At 44.6% G+C, this 5858-nt stretch overlaps 1 pseudogene; it reads right to left on the bottom strand.

The window, feature by feature from the left end:
- Positions 1 to 2548: 2548 nt before the first annotated feature.
- LOC101606407 lies at positions 2549 to 2972 on the bottom strand (annotated as a pseudogene).
- Between the last annotated feature and the right edge of the window lie 2886 nt (positions 2973 to 5858).

Here is a 5858-nt window from a genome sequence, read left to right as displayed (position 1 = left end):
GTGGTGGTGGTGGGGAACCCTACTGTTTATAATTAGAGTTGAACACTTTGCCACTCACATAACTAGAAGATTGTTTAAGCAGCCTCTTCATGTATAAAATGGAGCTATTTCCCTTCCAGGGGACATGGTAAGAATTAGTTGAGGGGCTGGGGAGATGGGTCAATAGTTAAAGGCACTTGTTTGCAAAGCCTGATGGCCCAGGTTCAGTTCCCCAGTACCCAAATTAAGCTGGACACACAGAGTGGCACATGCATTTCTGGAGTTTGGCAAGATGCCCTGGTCTCTCCACCCCCCACATACACTCAAATAAATTTAAAAAGTGAGGTCTTTTTGTAAATAAAGTGTTGATTTATAGTATGGTGCCAGTTCTTGAAAGTTATCCTATCAGGGCAGACTCTGACATGAACTGACTGCTTTTCTAATAGCCAAAAATGGTGCCCTTCACTTTATTTCTAAGGTTTCATTCATTTGTTGGTTTGTGTCTTCAGTTGTTTGAGTGCATATGTTTTCTTACATACGCGAGCTTCCTTGCTTGAACTGTTTTTTGTTTGTTTGTTTTTTTGAAGTAGGATTTCACTCTAACTCAGGCTGACCTGGAGTTCATTATGTATTCTCAGGGTTGCCTTGAATTCACGGCAATCCTCCTACCTCTGCTTCCCAAGTGCTGGGATTAAAAGTGTGTGCCACCATGCCCCACTTTTTTCTTTGCCCAGAAAACTGCACATTCATCAAGGCTCAGGTCTGATTCCTCTGCTTAGGCAAAGATTTCCTTGGCTCCCCTTGGGAGGCTTGGTTTTCCCTTCCTGTATGACCCCTCGCAGTTTGTACAGCTTATTGTTGGTATAAGAGAATGCTGTAGCCCACTTCCTGCCAGGGCACTGCCAGGCTCCGTGGGGATTGTCCTGCTTCAGCTTCCCAAGTGCTGGGATTGCAAGTATGCGTCCGTAAGTCCCAGCATTTTGTTGTTGTTGTTGTTTAAGAAAAGTTTTACTAATGTATTAATATTTCAGCAAAGTTATTGCAATGGGTTCAAAAGGCAGACAGACACTATTATAGTCTTAAGTAACAAATAGCTTTTATACAATTAAATTATTACACAGACCTATGGGATTTTTTTTCTGCTCTTTTATTTATTTATTTATTTGAGAGCAACAGACACAGAGAGAAAGACAGATAGAGGGAGAGAGAGAGAATGGGCGCACCAGGGCTTCCAGCCTCTGCAAACGAACTCTAGATGCGTGCGCCTCCTTGTGCATCTGGCTAATGTGGGACCTGGGGAACCGAGCCTTGAACCGGGGTCCTTAGGCTTCACAGGCAAGCGCTTAACCGCTAAGCCATCTCTCCAGCCCCCTATGGGATTTTTTGAATAACTACAAGACCCAGGAAAAAAACTAAATCTGAAAAACAGTATTAGCAACTACCATATCTCCGAAAGTTAAACTTTTAACTGCTTAATTCTCAAGAATCCTAATATATTTAACTTTTTCCCAAATACAATGCTCTCAAACCTCCAAACAACGAAAGGTTTAAGAAATTCCAATACTAAGGACATATAGACAAGAGCTAGAAATATCGAATTTGTGAGTTGAACCTGGAAGCCATAAGTGACCTGACGAGGACCAGTCATTAAGATGCCTGTGCAGTGAATACTGTATGCCAGAGCCTATGGATCATAAGGTTTGTCAGGAGCATTAAAAATTAGTTACATACAGTATTATTCCTATCAAATTTTCTTCTAAGTTATATTTATAACAAAACTGCAGTTAAAATGTTTGACACTTGCTTTTTACACATTTGGGGAGAGCAAGGGTATGTACGCCTGAGGGCTGGGAATCCACTCATTGTGCTTATGTACTGGGGTATGAACAAGCAATGCACACATCTTCCCAACATTTCTAGGTTATGCACACTAACATAAAAGTCTCCAAAGAAAATAATCTGGAAATTGCATTAAATACTGTTTTAATTAGGAATAATTGCAATAATAAAACAAACAACATTCATACATTATTTTCAACAAGCTTCAGTTTGAAAAACTGAACAGTGGAAGTCTCAGGATCTGCATCAGGGCAAAACTGGCAGTTCTTTGAGATCTGGGCGCTGTACTAGCAAAACCAGACACAACACACCCTCACCTGGAGAAAGCCTTGCACTAACTAACTTGGAGAATAGCTGAACACTGGCTACAACTTGTTCAGTCTGAAGCCACCTGAGAAACTGGCCCAAGGAATGAAGAGAACAATGGTCCTGTTGGCAAGTAGGAAGTAAACTTGTATGGGTTCACAACTGCGTAGTTTTTAAATGGCTTTGGATTTTAAAAAAGTGTACTGCTTCATTGTGTGTGTGGGGGGGTGTTCAGAAACAAATCAAAAGATAGAAGTCAACACAATTTGGAAACACAAAGCGGATGTGGAGTGACTGGAGGTCACTCCAGGTGTGGCATTTGAGAAAGTCAGTCCTTGGAGTAAATGGCACCGTGGCTCTGGAGAGGAGGTAGGGACACTGCCATCAGCCAGTGGACAGACGAGGGTCCCAGCTGAAGGTGGGATCTGTAATTCTATTGTTTATCTTCCACTGCTCACGCCTCTATCTTCATAGATGGTAATTTCAATAACTCGAAGTCCTCTTCCAGTGGGGTCTGTCAGGAGGAGGCCTTGAGGAGCATATATCTTCTCATTCTGTTCTTGAATGTATTTGGAGACCTTCTTCAGAACCTTCTCATAGTGGGTCTCCATGCACAATGGTGTAAACATGGTGTATGCTGTCAAACAAGCCAGACAGCCTGCACAAAGGTTACTTAGAGTCCGACTGTTTCTTCAAACTGTTGCCTATCCATCCGGTTCTCCAGCTCGGCGGGGAACTTGGTCTGGAACTGGCAGCGTGTGCCGCTGCTGTAGTCTCTGGATGAAGACCTTCCCGGACACCGATGCCTGCTGCGGCCTCATGGCGAGGACAGGAGCCGCCGAGCTGCGTGCTGGGGAAAGGCATGGTCAGAAGCCCTCCCCCGCTCCCCCCCCCCGCCCCCCGCGGGCTCGGTCCCCGGCCCCTCGCCCGCCCTCCGTCCACGGAAGCGCGAGGTCTACCCTGGCCAGCCGGCGCAGCCCGGAGCCCGCGCCCCGCCCTGCCCGGCTCGGCCACAGGAACACCAACCCGGCTCCGGGCTCTCCAGCTGCTGTCGCACCAGTCCCAGCATTTTTGTTTTCCACTTGAAGCCAATTTTTACATTTTTCTAGGTTTATTAAGGTATAGTTGACAAAATTTTATATATTATATAACACAGCGATTTGATGTACATATATTATGAAATGCTTTATCAGTTTAGTTCACATAGTAACATTTGTTGAACTAGGATTTGAAATCAGTTTGGGCTAATTCCAAGCCCACTCACTAACTGATGCACTCTCCTTCTCCAAGCACATTCCTCTAGGGCATTTAAATGTACAAATTATTTGCAGCTTAGCAACTTCTAAGAAGGGATCAAGGGAAGAAAAAATCAAAAACAGAGACCTAAAGAGCTGTTTATGTTAAAGACTAATGATTAGAAATGAAACAAGTCCTATTCAAACTAAGTAAAAAGAGGTGAATTTATAATCTGGTCACTGAAGTTTCTCATCAGAGCCCGAGGTACGAGGACTACCACAGGTACAAGGCTGGCGTAGGCTACACAGTGAATTTGAAGCCAGTCTGGGATAGAGTGAGTGAAACTTGTCTTAAGTGCCCCCAGCCCCCTACAAAATAATAATAATAATAATGACAGGGAAGCATCCAGTCCCCAGACAGACACAACTTGTACTGGTTAATCCAAGGCTGTAGAGACTCCCTTTGCATATCAGCTTGCTTGTCTCTGCAAATAGGCTTTCTCTACACGATAGAAGCTCTACACAGTAGCCAAGCCTCACCTCTTACTGATTTGGCAACTTGAGAAAGCCTGAGAGATGATTTTGCTGGTTCTTTATGCAAAAGTCCCAGGATACCCCATACCCATCAGATAGTGGCTACCGGCCTGTGGAGCGACGGAACTGGTACAGCAGTTGTCCTCTCATTTCAGAGGCAAAGCCATGACCAGAAACAAGCTATGGGAGGAGAGGGTTTCTTTCAGGATTACACTCTTTAGGGCAAGCTTCCTCGTAGTTGGAGAAGGAATGGTAACTGGCTCCTATCTTCATATGTCCTCGTGGGTGTGGGGAGAACAGCAAGAGTGATCTAGCTCTGTACACTTAGTGGGCTGGACTAAAAAGCCTCTAAGTCTGCCCCCAGTGACACACCTCCTCCACAAGGCTCCACCTTCCAAAGCTCCACCAGCTGGGGATTGAATGAGGTTTAATCACAAACACATGAGGCAGTGTGGGGACATTTTGCATGCAAACCAAAAACAGGTAGACTGTTGGTAAGGATTATAGCAGTTCCTCACAAATTTGAATACCGGATCTCCAAATGATCTAGCAATCCTATGTGAGTCTACATCTCAGAAAACTGAAAGCACATCTCAGATACTTATACACTTGTTTTTATAGCATCAGCATTCACAATAGCCAAGGAGTAGGAGCAACCCAAGTTTCCCTCCAGTGATGAATGAGTAAAGACAATGTAGTATGTGGTGGAATACTCAGGGATGAAGGAAGGACCTTTCTGACACACACCACATAAATGAAACAGGCCAATCACTGAAAGACAAGCATGCTATGATTTCACTTATATAAGGTATCTTAAGTATCACATACATAGAAACAATTATAATGGTTGTTAGGGTCTGAAGTGAGGGCCAAGTGGGAATTGTTTAATGGGATAGGATTTTGGCTTCACAAGATGATAAAAGTTCCAGAGGGCTAGAGAGATGGCTTAGCGGTTAAGGCACTTGCCTGCAAAGCCAAAGGACTTCAGTTCCATTCTCCAGGACCCACATAAGCTAGATGTACAAAATGGCTCATGCGTCTGGAGTTCATTTGCAGTGGCTGGAGGCCCTGGCACACCCATTCTTTCTTTCTTTCTCTCTCCCCCCACCCTTTCCCTTTCTCACTCTCTCAAATAAGAAGATTCTTGGCTTCAGAGCCTAATAACCTTTGTTCAGTTCCCCAGTACTCACATAGAAAAACCAGATGCACAAGGTCGTGCATGTGTCTGGAGTCCATTTGCAGTGGCTAGAAGCCCTGGCATATTCATTTTGTCTGTCTCTGTGCTTGCAAATAAATTAACTAAAAAACAGTTCCAGAGATTGGTTACACACAACCAGTATGTGTGTGTGTGTGTGTGTGTGTGTGTGTGTGTATTTTTATTTTTTTTCCCCCAAGGTAGGGTTTTGCTCTAACCCAGGCTGACCTGAAATTCACTGTGTAGTCTTGGGCTGGCCTCAAACTCACAGCGATCCTCTTTTGCCTCCCAAGTGCTGGGATTAAAGGCGTATGCCACCATGCCTGGCTGGTAAGTTATATTTTCTATAATTAAAAAAAAAGGGGGGGCTGGAGAGATGGCTCAGTGGTTAAGGCACTTGCCTGTGAAGCCTAAGGATCCAGATTCAGTCCCCCAGAACACACATAAGCCACATGCACATGGTGGCACATGCATCTAGAATTTGTTTGCAGTGGTAGAGGCCCTAGGGTGCCCATTCTCTCATAAGTAAATTAAAAAATTTTTTTTAAGTAGCAGGACCTGGGTGTGGTGGCGCACGCCTTTAATCCCAGCACTTGGGAGGCAAAGGTAGGATCGCCGTGAGCTCGAGGCCACCCTGGACTAGAGCAAGACCCTCCCTCGAAAATAAATAAATAAAGCAGGGTGTGGTGGTACAGACCTGTCACTGAGAAGCTGAAGCAAGAGGATCAAGAATTCCAGGCCAGTTTGGGCTTCAGAATCTTACAAAGAAG

The sequence above is a fragment of the Jaculus jaculus genome, chromosome 5 (genome assembly GCF_020740685.1).
Source record: "Jaculus jaculus isolate mJacJac1 chromosome 5, mJacJac1.mat.Y.cur, whole genome shotgun sequence".
Classification (NCBI taxonomy): domain Eukaryota; kingdom Metazoa; phylum Chordata; class Mammalia; order Rodentia; family Dipodidae; genus Jaculus; species Jaculus jaculus.
Note: the sequence above shows the minus strand (reverse complement) of the source record. Positions and strands in the feature narration are given on the sequence as shown.